The sequence below is a fragment of the Poecile atricapillus genome, chromosome W, assembly GCF_030490865.1.
Source record: "Poecile atricapillus isolate bPoeAtr1 chromosome W, bPoeAtr1.hap1, whole genome shotgun sequence".
NCBI lineage: Eukaryota > Metazoa > Chordata > Aves > Passeriformes > Paridae > Poecile > Poecile atricapillus.
Window position 1 is genome coordinate 433418 of NC_081288.1, and position 14732 is coordinate 448149.

Below are 14732 nucleotides of genomic sequence, written 5' to 3' on the forward strand. Positions count from 1 at the left end.
CCCCCTCCCTGCTGCGCCCCCCCGGCCCCCCCGGCGAGGGGCTGAGGGGAGGGGGCTGCAGTGTCCCCTTCTGGCCAGGTATGGGACCCCTGAGACCCCCCCAGAGCCCCCCAAAACCTCCCCAGGACCCCCAAAACCTCCCCAGGACCCCCAAAATCCCCCAGGACCCCCCAAAACCCCCCCAGGACCCCCAAAACCTCCTCAGAGACCCCCAAAACCCCCCCAAATCACCCCCAAACACCCCCAAACCCCTCTGGGACCCCCCAAAACCCCCCCAAATCCCCCTGAGACCCCCCAAATCCCCCCAGGGGGTGAGGACGAGCCCACCCTGGAGCAGCTCAGGACCCCCCAGCCCAGGGAGGGGGAGGAAGAGGAGGAGGACGTGGATTTAGAGACAGGTACAGACCCCCCCCAAATTCCTGAGACCCCTCCCCAAATTCCAGAGACCCTTCCCCAAATTCCTGAGACCCCTCCCCAAATTCCTGGAGACCCTTCCCCAAATTCCTGAGACCCCTCCCCAAAATCCACAGACCCCTCCCCAAATTCCTGAGACCCCTCCCCAAAATCCACAGACCCCTCCCCAAATTCCTGAGACCCCCCCAAATTCCCGAGACCCCTCCCCAAATTCCTGAGACCATCCCCCAAATTCCAGAGACCCCTCCCCAAATTCCTGAGACCCTTCCCCAAATTCCAGAGACCCCCCCAAATTCCAGAGACCCCTCCCCAAATTCCTGAGACCCTCCCCAAATTCTTGAGACCCCTCCCTAAATTCCTGAGACCCCTCCCCAAATTCCAGAGACCCCTCCCTAAATTCCTGAGACCCCTCCCCAAATTCCTGAGACCCTCCCCAAGTTCCTGAGACCCCTCCCCAAATTCCTGAGACCCTCCCCAAATTCCAGAGACCCCTCCCCAAATTCCACAGACCCCTCCCCAAATTCCAGAGACCCTTCCCCAAATTCCACAGACCCCTCCCCAAATTCCTGAGACCCCTCCCCAAATTCCAGAGACCCCTCCCCAAAATCCTGACACCCCCCCAAATTCCTGAGACCCCTCCCCAAATTCCTGACACCCCCCCAAATTCCTGACACCCCCCCAAATTCCTGAGACCCCTCCCCAAATCCCTGAGACCCCTCCCCAAATTCCTGGGATCTCTCCCCAAATTCCTGAGACCCCTCCCCAAATTGCAGAGACCCCTCCCCAAATTCCACAGACCCCTCCCCAAATTCTTGGAGACCCCTCCCCAAATTCCTGAGACCCCTCCCCAAATTCCTGAGACCCCTCCCCAAATTCCAGAGACCCCTCCCCAAATTCCTGAGACCCCTCCCCAAATTCCTGACACCCTCCCCAAATTCCAGAGACCCTTCCCCAAATTCCACAGACCCCTCCCCAAATTCCACAGACCCCTCCCCAAATTCCTGAGACCCTCCCCAAATTCCTGAGACCCCTCCCCAAATTCCACAGACCCCTCCCCAAATTCCTGAGACCCTCCCCAAATTCCACAGACCCCTCCCCAAATTCTTGAGACCCCTCCCCAAATTCCGGAGACCCCTCCCGAAACTCCACAGACCCCTCCCCAAATTCCTGAGACCCCTCCCCAAATTCCTGAGACCCCCCCAAATTCCAGAGACCCCTCCCCAAATTCCTGAGACCCCTCCCCAAATTCTTGAGACCCCTCCCCAAATTCCAGAGACCCCCCAAAATTCCAGAGAACTCTCCCCAAATTCCAGAGACCCTTCCCCAAATTCCACAGACCCCTCCCCAAATTCCAGAGACCCCTCCCCAAATTCCTGAGACCCCTCCCCAAATTCCACAGACCCCTCCCCAAATTCCTGAGACCCCTCCCCAAATTCCTGAGACCCCTCCCCAAATTCCACAGACCCCTCCCCAAATTCCTGAGACCCCTCCCCAAATTCCTGAGACCCCTCCCCAAATTCCAGTGACCTCCCCAAATTCCAGAGACCCCTCCCCAAATTCCTGAGACCCCTCCCCAAATTCCTGAGACCCCTCCCCAAATTCCAGAGACCTCCCCAAATTCCTGAGACCCCTCCCCAAATTCCTGAGACCCCTCCCCAAATTCCTGGGCCCCCTCCCCAAATTCCTGAGACCCCTCCCCAAATTCTTGGAGACCCCTCCCCAAATTCCTGAGACCCCTCCCCAAATTCCTGAGACCCCCCCAAATTCCACAGACCCCTCCCCAAATTCCTGAGACCCCCCCCAAATTCCACAGACCCCTCCCCAAATTCCTGAGACCCCCCCAAATTCCTGAGACCCCTCCCCAAATTCCTGAGACCCCCCCCAAATTCCTGAGACCCTCCCCAAATTCCTGGAGACCCCTCCCCAAACTCCACAGACCCCTCCCCAAATTCCTGAGACCCCTCCCCAAATTCCTGAGACCCCTCCCCCATTCCTGAGACCCCTCCCCAAATTCCAGAGATTCCTCCCCAAATTCCTGAGACCCCTCCCCAAATTCCTGAGACCCCCCCCAAATTCCTGAGACTCTCCCCAAATTCCTGAGACCCCCCCAAATTCTTGACACCCCCCCAAATTCCTGAGACCCCTCCCCAAATTCCTGAGACCCTCCCCAAATTCTTGACATTCCCCCAAATTCCTGTGACCCCTCCCCAAATTCCAGAGACCCCTCCCCAAATTCCTGAGACTCTCCCCAAATTCCTGAGACCCCCCCAAATTCCCGAGACCCCTCCCCAAATTCCACAGACCCCTCCCCAAATTCCAGAGACCCCTCCCCAAATTCCTGAGACCCCTCCCCAAATCCCTGAGACCCCTCCCCAAATTCCAGAGACCCCTCCCCAAATTCCACAGACCCCTCCCCAAATTCCTGAGACCCCTCCCCAAGTTCCTGAGACCCCCCCAAATTCCTGAGACCCCTCCTCAAATTCCAGAGACCCCTCCCCAAATTCCTGAGACCCCCCCCAAATTCCACAGACCCCTCCCCAAATTCCTGAGACCCCCCCCAAATTCCACAGACCCCTCCCCAAATTCCTGAGACCCCCCCAAATTCCACAGACCCCTCCCCAAATTCCGGAGACCCCTCCCCAAACTCCACAGACCCCTCCCCAAATTACAGAGACCCCTCCCCAAACTCCACAGACCCCTCCCCAAATTCCTGAGACCCCTCCCCAAATTCCTGAGACCCCCCCAAATTCCTGAGACCCTCCCCAAATTCCTGGAGACCCCTCCCCAAACTCCACAGACCCCTCCCCAAATTCCTGAGACCCCTCCCCAAATTCCAGAGACCCCTCCCCAAATTCCAGAGACCATCCCAAAATTCCAGAGACCCCTCCCCAAATTCCTGAGACCCCTCCCCAAATTCCAGAGACCCCTCCCCAAATTCCAGAGACCCCTCCCCAAATTCCTGAGACCCCCCCAAACTCCACAGACCCCTCCCCAAATTCCTGAGACCCTCCCCAAATTCGTGAGACCCTCCCCAAATTCCTGGAGACCCCTCCCCAAATTCCAGAGACCCTCCCCAAATTCCACAGACCCCTCCCCAAATTCCACAGACCCCTCCCCAAATTCTTGGAGACCCCTCCCCAAATTCCAGAGACCCTCCCCAAATTCCACAGACCCCTCCCCAAATTCCTGAGACCCCTCCCCAAATTCCTGAGACCCCTCCCCAAATTCCAGAGACCCCCCAAATTCCACAGACCCCTCCCCAAATTCCTGAGACCCCTCCCCAAATTACAGAGACCCCTCCCCAAATTCTTGAGACCCTCCCCAAATTCCTGAGACCCCTCCCCAAATTCTTGAGACCCTCCCCAAATTCCAGAGACCCCTCCCCAAATTCCACAGACCCCTCCTCAAATTCCTGGGCCCCCTCCCCAAATTCCACAGATTCCTCCTCAAATTCCTGAGACCCCTCCCCAAATTCCAGAGATTCCTCCCCAAATTCCTGAGACCCCTCCCCAAATTCCACAGACCCCTCCCCAAATTCCTGAGACCCCTCCCCAAATTCCTGAGACCCCTCCCCAAATTCCTGGGCCCCCTCCCCAAATTCCACAGATTCCTCCTCAAATTCCTGAGACCCCTCCCCAAATTCCACAGACCCCTCCCCAAATTCCAGAGACCCCTCCCCAAATTCCTGGAGACCCCTCCCCAAATTCTTGAGACCCTCCCCAAATTCCTGGAGACCCCTCCCCAAATTCCAGAGACCCCTCCCCAAATTCCTGAGACCCCTCCCCAAATTCCACAGACCCCTCCCCAAATTCCAGAGACCCCTCCCCAAATTCCTGAGACCCCTCCCCAAATTCCTGAGACTTTCCCCAAATTCCTGAGACCCCTCCCCAAATTCCAGAGACCTCTCCCCAAATTCCAGAGACCCCTCCCCAAATTCCACAGACCCCCCCAAATTCCAGAGACCTCTCCCCAAATTCCACAGACCCCTCCCCAAATTCCAGAGACCCCTCCCCAAATTCCTGAGACCCCTCCCCAAATTCCTGAGACCCCTCCCCAAATTCCTGAGACCCTCCCCAAATTCCTGAGACCCCCCAAATTCCACAGACCCCTCCCCAAATTCCTGAGACCCCTCCCCAAATTCCTGAGACTTTCCCCAAATTCCTGAGACCCCTCCCCAAATTCCACAGACCCCGCCCCAAATTCCAGAGACCCCTCCCCAAATTCCAGAGACCCCTCCCCAAATTCCACAGACCCCTCCCCAAATTCCTGAGACCCCTCCCCAAATTCCACAGACCCCTCCCCAAATTCCTGAGACCCCTCCCCAAATTCCAGAGACCCCTCCCCAAATTCCTGAGACCCTCCCCAAATTCCAGAGACCCCCCCCAAATTCCTGAGACCCCCCCAAATTCCTGGAGACCCCTCCCCCAAATTGTTGAGACCCTCCCCAAATTCCTGGAGACCCCTCCCCAAATTCCAGAGACCCCTCCCCAAATTCCAGAGACCCCTCCCCAAATTCCTGAGACCCCTCCCCAAATCCCTGAGACCCCTCCCCAAATTCCAGAGACCCCTCCCCAAATTCCTGAACACCCCTCCCCAAATTCCTGACACCCCCCCAAATTCCTGAGACCCCTCCCCAAATTCCTGAGACCCCCCCAAATTCCTGAGACCCCTCCCCAAATTCCTGAGACCCCTCCCCAAATTCCACAGACCCCTGCCCAAATTCCAGAGACCCCTCCCCAAATTCTTGGAGACCCCTCCCCAAATTTTACAGACCCCTCCTCAAATTCCTGAGACCCCTCCCCAAATTCTTGGAGACCCCTCCCCAAATTCCTGAGACCCCTCCCCAAATTCCTGAGACCCCCCCAAATTCCTGAGACCTTTCCCCAAATTCCTGAGACCCCCCCAAATTCCTGAGACCCCTCCTCAAATTCCAGAGACCCCTCCCCAAATTCCTGAGACCCCCCCAAATTCCACAGACCCCTCCCCAAATTCCAGAGACCCTTCCCCAAATTCCACAGACCCCTCCCCAAATTCCTGAGACCCCTCCCCAAATTCCTGAGACCCCTCCCCAAATTCCAGAGACCCTTCCCCAAATTCCACAGACCCCTCCCCAAATTCCAGAGACCCTTCCCCAAATTCCACAGACCCCTCCCCAAATTCCAGAGACCCTTCCCCAAATTCCACAGACCCCTCCCCAAATTCCTGAGACCCCTCCCCAAATTCCTGAGACCCCTCCCCCAAATTCCACAGACCCCTCCCCAAATTCCTGAGACCCCTCCCCAAATTCCTGAGACCCCTCCCCAAATTCCACAGACCCCTCCCCAAATTCCAGAGACCCTCCCCAAATTCCTGAGACCCCTCCCCAAATTCCTGAGACCCCTCCCCAAATTCCAGTGACCTCCCCAAATTCCAGAGACCCCTCCCCAAATTCCTGAGACCCCTCCCCAAATTCCTGAGACCCCTCCCCAAATTCCAGAGACCTCCCCAAATTCCTGAGACCCCTCCCCAAATTCCTGAGACCCCTCCCCAAATTCCTGGGCCCCCTCCCCAAATTCCTGAGACCCCTCCCCAAATTCTTGGAGACCCCTCCCCAAATTCCTGAGACCCCTCCCCAAATTCCTGAGACCCCCCCAAATTCCACAGACCCCTCCCCAAATTCCTGAGACCCCCCCCCAAATTCCACAGACCCCTCCCCAAATTCCTGAGACCCCCCCAAATTCCTGAGACCCCTCCTCAAATTCCAGAGACCCCTCCCCAAATTCCAGAGACCCCTCCCCAAATTCCTGAGACCCCTCCCCAAATTCCTGAGACCCCCCCCAAATTCCTGAGACTTTTCCCAAATTCCTGAGACCCCTCCCCAAACTCCACAGACCCCTCCCCAAATTCCTGAGACCCCTCCCCAAATTCCTGAGACCCCCCCCAAATTCCTGAGACCCTCCCCAAATTCCTGGAGACCCCTCCCCAAACTCCACAGACCCCTCCCCAAATTCCTGAGACCCCTCCCCAAATTCCTGAGACCCCTCCCCCATTCCTGAGACCCCTCCCCAAATTCCAGAGATTCCTCCCCAAATTCCTGAGACCCCTCCCCAAATTCCTGAGACCCCCCCCCAAATTCCTGAGACTCTCCCCAAATTCCTGAGACCCCCCCAAATTCTTGACACCCCCCCAAATTCCTGAGACCCCTCCCCAAATTCCTGAGACCCTCCCCAAATTCTTGACATTCCCCCAAATTCCTGTGACCCCTCCCCAAATTCCAGAGACCCCTCCCCAAATTCCTGAGACTCTCCCCAAATTCCTGAGACCCCCCCAAATTCCCGAGACCCCTCCCCAAATTCCACAGACCCCTCCCCAAATTCCAGAGACCCCTCCCCAAATTCCTGAGACCCCTCCCCAAATCCCTGAGACCCCTCCCCAAATTCCAGAGACCCCTCCCCAAATTTCTGAGACCCCTCCCCAAATCCCTGAGACCCCTCCCCAAATTCCTGAGACCCCTCCCCAAATTCCACAGACCCCTCCCCAAATTCCTGAGACCCCTCCCCAAATTCCACAGACCCCTCCCCAAATTCCTGAGACCCTCCCCAAACTCCACAGACCCCTCCCCAAATTCCTGAGACCCCTCCCCAAATTCCTGAGACCCCTCCCCAAGTTCCTGAGACCCCTCCCCAAATCCCTGAGACCCCTCCCCAAATTCCTGGGATCCCTCCCCAAATTCCTGGAGACCCCTCTCCAAATTCCTGAGATCCCTCCCCAAATTCCTGAGACCCCTCCCCAAATTCCAGAGACCCCCCAAATTCCACAGATTCCTCCCCAAATTCCACAGACCCCTCCCCAAATTCCTGAGACCCCTCCCCAAATTCCTGAGACCCCTCCCCAAATTCCACAGACCCCTCCCCAAATTCCTGAGACCCCTCCCCAAGTTCCTGAGACCCCCCCAAATTCCTGAGACCCCTCCCCAAATTCCTGAGACCCCCCCCAAATTCCACAGACCCCTCCCCAAATTCCTGAGACCCCCCCCAAATTCCACAGACCCCTCCCCAAATTCCTGAGACCCCCCCCAAATTCCACAGACCCCTCCCCAAATTCCGGAGACCCCTCCCCAAACTCCACAGACCCCTCCCCAAATTACAGAGACCCCTCCCCAAACTCCACAGACCCCTCCCCAAATTCCTGAGACCCCTCCCCAAATTCCTGAGACCCCTCCCCCAATTCCTGAGACCCCTCCCCAAATTCCTGAGACCCTCCCCAAATTCCTGAGACCCCTCTCCAAATTCCTGAGACCCCTCCCCAAATTCCAGAGACCCCTCCCCAAATTCCAGAGACCATCCCAAAATTCCAGAGACCCCTCCCCAAATTCCTGAGACCCCTCCCCAAATTCCAGAGACCCCTCCCCAAATTCCAGAGACCCCTCCCCAAATTCCTGAGACCCCCCCAAACTCCACAGACCCCTCCCCAAATTCCTGAGACCCTCCCCAAATTCGTGAGACCCTCCCCAAATTCCTGGAGACCCCTCCCCAAATTCCAGAGACCCTCCCCAAATTCCACAGACCCCTCCCCAAATTCCACAGACCCCTCCCCAAATTCTTGGAGACCCCTCCCCAAATTCCAGAGACCCTCCCCAAATTCCACAGACCCCTCCCCAAATTCCTGAGACCCCTCCCCAAATTCCTGAGACCCCTCCCCAAATTCCAGAGACCCCCCAAATTCCACAGACCCCTCCCCAAATTCCTGAGACCCCTCCCCAAATTACAGAGACCCCTCCCCAAATTCTTGAGACCCTCCCCAAATTCCAGAGACCCCTCCCCAAATTCCACAGACCCCTCCTCAAATTCCTGGGCCCCCTCCCCAAATTCCACAGATTCCTCCTCAAATTCCTGAGACCCCTCCCCAAATTCCAGAGATCCCTCCCCAAATTCCTGAGACCCCTCCCCAAATTCCACAGACCCCTCCCCAAATTCCTGAGACCCCTCCCCAAATTCCTGAGACCCCTCCCCAAATTCCTGGGCCCCCTCCCCAAATTCCACAGATTCCTCCTCAAATTCCTGAGACCCCTCCCCAAATTCCACAGACCCCTCCCCAAATTCCAGAGACCCCTCCCCAAATTCCTGGAGACCCCTCCCCAAATTCTTGAGACCCTCCCCAAATTCCTGGAGACCCCTCCCCAAATTCCAGAGACCCCTCCCCAAATTCCTGAGACCCCTCCCCAAATTCCTGAGACCCCTCCCCAAATTCCAGAGACCCCTCCCCTAATTCCTGAGACCCCTCCCCAAATTCCTGAGACTTTCCCCAAATTCCTGAGACACTCCCCAAATTCCTGAGACCCCTCCCCAAATTCCACAGACCCCTCCCCAAATTCCAGAGACCCCTCCCCAAATTCCTGAGACCCCTCCCCAAATTCCTGAGACTTTCCCCAAATTCCTGAGACCCCTCCCCAAATTCCAGAGACCTCTCCCCAAATTCCAGAGACCCCTCCCCAAATTCCACAGACCCCCCCAAATTCCAGAGACCTCTCCCCAAATTCCACAGACCCCTCCCCAAATTCCACAGACCCCTCCCCAAATTCCTGAGACCCCTCCCCAAATTCCACAGACCCCTCCCCAAATTCCTGAGACCCCTCCCCAAATTCCAGAGACCCCCCCAAATTCCAGAGACCCCTCCCCAAATTCCTGAGACCCCTCCCCAAATTCCTGAGACCCCTCCCCAAATTCCTGAGACCCTCCCCAAATTCCTGAGACCCCCCAAATTCCACAGACCCCTCCCCAAATTCCTGAGACCCCTCCCCAAATTCCTGAGATTTTCCCCAAATTCCTGAGACCCCTCCCCAAATTCCACAGACCCCGCCCCAAATTCCAGAGACCCCTCCCCAAATTCCAGAGACCCCTCCCCAAATTCCACAGACCCCTCCCCAAATTCCTGAGACCCCTCCCCAAATTCCACAGACCCCTCCCCAAATTCCTGAGACCCCTCCCCAAATTCCAGAGACCCCTCCCCAAATTCCTGAGACCCTCCCCAAATTCCAGAGACCCCCCCAAATTCCTGAGACCCCCCCAAATTCCTGGAGACCCCTCCCCAAATTGTTGAGACCCTCCCCAAATTCCTGGAGACCCCTCCCCAAATTCCAGAGACCCCTCCCCAAATTCCAGAGACCCCTCCCCAAATTCCTGAGACCCCTCCCCAAATCCCTGAGACCCCTCCCCAAATTCCAGAGACCCCTCCCCAAATTCCTGACACCCCTCCCCAAATTCCTGACACCCCCCCAAATTCCTGAGACCCCTCCCCAAATTCCTGAGACCCCCCCAAATTCCTGAGACCCCTCCCCAAATTCCTGAGACCCCTCCCCAAATTCTTGGAGACCCCTCCCCAAATTCCTGAGACCCCTCCCCAAATTCCTGAGACCCCTCCCCAAATTCCTGAGACCCCCCCAAATTCCTGAGACCCCTCCTCAAATTCCAGAGACCCCTCCCCAAATTCCTGAGACCCCCCCAAATTCCACAGACCCCTCCCCAAATTCCTGAGACCCCCCCCAAATTCCACAGACCCCTCCCCAAATTCCTGAGACCCCCCCAAATTCCTGAGACCCCTCCTCAAATTCCAGAGACCCCTCCCCAAATTCCGGAGACCCCTCCCCAAACTCCACAGACCCCTCCCCAAATTCCTGAGACCCCTCCCCAAATTCCTGAGACCCCCCCAAATTCCTGGAGACCCCTCCCCAAACTCCACAGACCCCTCCCCAAATTCCTGAGACCCCTCCCCAAATTCCTGAGACCCCTCCCCCAATTCCTGAGACCCCTCCCCAAATTCCTGAGACCCTCCCCAAATTCCTGAGACCCCTCCCCAAATTCCTGAGACCCCTCCCCAAATTCCTGAGACCCCCCCAAATTCCAGAGACCCCTCCCCAAATTCCAGAGACCATCCCAAAATTCCAGAGACCCCTCCCCAAATTCCTGAGACCCCTCCCCAAATTCCAGAGACCCCTCCCCAAATTCCAGAGACCCCTCCCCAAATTCCTGAGACCCCCCCAAACTCCACAGACCCCTCCCCAAATTCCTGAGACCCTCCCCAAATTCCTGGAGACCCCTCCCCAAATTCCTGAGACCCCTCCCCAAATTCCTGAGACCCCTCCCCAAATTCCAGAGACCCCCCAAATTCCACAGACCCCTCCCCAAATTCCTGAGACCCCTCCCCAAATTACAGAGACCCCTCCCCAAATTCCAGAGACCCTTCCCCAAATTCCACAGACCCCTCCCCAAATTCTTGAGACCCTCCCCAAATTCCTGGAGACCCCTCCCCAAATTCCAGAGACCCCTCCCCAAATTCCTGAGACCCCTCCCCAAATTCCTGACACCCCCCCAAATTCCTGAGACCCCCCCAAATTCCTGAGACCCCTCCCCAAATTCCTGAGACCCCTCCCCAAATTCCTGAGACTTTCCCCAAATTCCTGAGACTTTCCCCAAATTCCTGAGACCCCTCCCCAAATTCCACAGACCCCTCCCCAAATTCCAGAGACCCCTCCCCAAATTCCTGAGACCCCTCCCCAAATTCCTGAGACTTTTCCCAAATTCCAGAGACCCCTCCCCAAATTCCACAGACCCCTCCTCAAATTCCAGAGACCCCTCCTCAAATTCCTGAGACCCCTCCCCAAATTCCACAGACCCCTCCCCAAATTCCACAGACCCCGCCCCAAATTCCAGAGACCCCTCCCCAAATTCCAGAGACCCCTCCCCAAATTCCACAGACCCCTCCCCAAATTCCTGAGACCCCTCCCCAAATTCCTGAGACCCTCTTCAAATTCCAGAGACCCCCCCCCAAATTCCTGAGACCCCCCCAAATTCCTGGAGACCCCTCCCCAAATTGTTGAGACCCTCCCCAAATTCCTGGAGACCCCTCCCCAAATTCCAGAGACCCCTCCCCAAATTCCTGAGACCCCTCCCCAAATCCCTGAGACCCCTCCCCAAATTCCAGAGACCCCTCCCCAAATTCCTGACACCCCTCCCCAAATTCCTGACACCCCCCCAAATTCCTGAGACCCCTCCCCAAATTCCTGAGACCCCCCCAAATTCCACAGACCCCTTCCCAAATTCCTGAGACCCCTCCCCAAATTCCTGAGACCCCTCCCCAAATTCCACAGACCCCTGCCCAAATTCCAGAGACCCCTCCCCAAATTCCTGAGACCCCTCCCCAAATTCCTGAGACTTTTCCCAAATTCCAGAGACCCCTCCCCAAATTCTTGGAGACCCCTCCCCAAATTCCTGAGACCCCTCCCCAAATTCCTGAGACCCCTCCCCAAATTCCTGAGACCCCCCCAAATTCCTGAGACCTTTCCCCAAATTCCTGAGACCCCCCCAAATTCCTGAGACCCCTCCTCAAATTCCAGAGACCCCTCCCCAAATTCTTGGAGACCCCTCCCCAAACTCCACAGACCCCTCCCCAAATTCCTGAGACCCCTCCCCAAATTCCTGAGACCCCTCCCCCAATTCCTGAGACCCCTCCCCAAATTCCTGAGACCCTCCCCAAATTCCTGAGACCCCTCCCCAAATTCCTGAGACCCCTCCCCAAATTCCTGAGACCCCCCCAAATTCCAGAGACCCCTCCCCAAATTCCAGAGACCATCCCAAAATTCCAGAGACCCCTCCCCAAATTCCTGAGACCCCTCCCCAAATTCCAGAGACCCCTCCCCAAATTCCTGAGACCCCCCCAAACTCCACAGACCCCTCCCCAAATTCCTGAGACCCCTCCCCAAATTCTTGAGACCCTCCCCAAATTCCTGGAGACCCCTCCCCAAATTCCTGAGACCCCTCCCCAAATTCCTGAGACCCCTCCCCAAATTCCAGAGACCCTTCCCCAAATTCCACAGACCCCTCCCCAAATTCTTGAGACCCTCCCCAAATTCCTGGAGACCCCTCCCCAAATTCCTGAGACCCCTCCCCAAATTCCTGACACCCCCCCAAATTCCTGAGACCCCCCCAAATTCCTGAGACTTTTCCCAAATTCCAGAGACCCCTCCCCAAATTCCACAGACCCCTCCTCAAATTCCTGAGACCCCTCCCCAAATTCCACAGACCCCTCCCCAAATTCCTGAGACCCCTCCCCAAATTCCAGAGACCCCCCCAAATTCCAGAGACCCCTCCCCAAATTCCAGAGACCCCTCCCCAAATTCCTGAGACCCTTCCCCAAATTGCAAACACCCCTCCCCAAATTCCAGAGACCCCTCCCCAAATTCCAGAGACCCCTCCCCAAATTCCTGAGACCCTCCCCAAATTCCTGAGACCCCTCCCCAAATTCCAGAGACGCCTCCCCAAATTCCTGAGACCCCTCCCCAAATTCCAGAGACCCCCCAAATTCCACAGACCCCTCCCCAAATTCCTGAGACCCCTCCCCAAATTCCAGAGACCCCTCCCCAAATTCTTGAGACCCTCCCCAAATTCTTGAGACCCTCCCCAAATTCCTGGAGACCCCTCCCCAAATTCTTGAGACCCTCCCCAAATTCCTGGAGACCCCTCCCCAAATTCCAGAGACCCCTCTCCAAATTCCAGAGACCCCTCCCCAAATTCCTGAGACCCCTCCCCAAATTCCAGAGACCCCCCAAATTCCGCAGACCCCTCCCCAAATTCCTGGGCCCCCTCCCCAAATTCCTGAGACCCCTCCCCAAATTCCAGAGACCCCTCCCCAAATTCCTGAGACCCCTCCCCAAATTCCAGAGACCCCCCAAATTCCACAGACCCCTCCCCAAATTCCTGAGACCCCTCCCCAAATTCCTGAGACCCCTCCCCAAATTCCAGAGACCCTTCCCCAAATTCCACAGACCCCTCCCCAAATTCCAGAGACCCCTCCCCAAATTCCTGAGACCCTCCCCAAATTTCTGGAGACCCCTCCCCAAATTCTTGAGACCCTCCCCAAATTCCTGAGACCCCCCCAAATTCCAGAGACCCCTCCCCAAATTCTTGAGACCCTCCCCAAATTCCTGAGACCCCTCCCCAAATTCCTGAGACCCCTCCCCAAATTCCTGAGACTTTCCCCAAATTCCTGAGACCCCTCCCCAAATTCCAGAGACCCTTCCCCAAATTCCACAGACCCCTCCCCAAATTCCAGAGACCCCTCCCCAAATTCCAGAGACCCCTCCCCAAATTCCACAGACCCCTCCCCAAATTCCTGAGACCCCTCCCCAAATTCCAGAGACCCCTCCCCAAATTCCTGTGACCCCTCCCCAAATTTCTGAAACCCTCCCCAAATTCCACAGACCCCTCCCCAAATTCCTGAGACCCCCCCAAATTCCTGAGACCCCCCCAAATTCCTGAGACACTCCCCAAATTCCAGAGACCCCTCCCTAAATTCCTGAGACCCTCCCCAAATTCCTGGAGACCCCTCCCCAAATTCTTGAGACCCTCCCCAAATTCCTGGAGACCCCTCCCCAAATTCCAGAGACCCCTCCCCAAATTCCAGAGACCCCTCCCCAAATTCCTGAGACCCCTCCCCAAATCCCTGAGACCCCTCCCCAAATTCCAGAGACCCCTCTTCAAATTCCTGACACCCCCCCAAATTCCTGACACCCCCCCAAATTCCTGAGACCCCTCCCCAAATTCCTGAGACCCCCCCAAATTCCTGAGACCCCTCCCCAAATTCCTGAGACCCCTCCCCAAATTCCTGAGACTTTCCCCAAATTCCTGAGACCCCTCCCCAAATTCCACAGACCCCTGCCCAAATTCCAGAGACCCCTCCCCAAATTCTTGGAGACCCCTCCCCAAATTCCACAGACCCCCCCAAATTCCAGAGACCCCTCCCCAAATTCCAGAGACCCCTCCCCAAATTCCAGAGACCCCTCCCCAAATTCCACAGACCCCTCCTCAAATTCCTGAGACCCCTCCCCAAATTCTTGGAGACCCCTCCTTAAATTCCTGAGACCCCTCCCCAAATTCCTGAGACCCCTCCCCAAATTCCTGAGACCCCTCCCCAAATTCCAGAGACCCCCCCCAAATTCCTGAGACCCCCCCCAAATTCCAGAGACCCCTCCCCAAATTCCTGAGACCCCTCCCCAAATTCCAGACACCCCTCCCCAAATTCTTGAGACCCTCCCCAAATTCCTGGAGACCCCTCCCCAAATTCCAGAGACCCCTCACCAAATTCCACAGACCCCTCCCCAAATTCCAGAGACCCCTCCCCAAATTCCTGAGACTTTCCCCAAATTCCTGAGACCCCTCCCCAAATTCCACTCACCCCTCCCCAAATTCCTGAGACCCCTCCCCAAATTCCACAGACCCCCCCAAATTCCAGAGACCCCTCCCCAAATTCCAGAGACCCCTCCCCAAATTCCACAGACCCCTCCT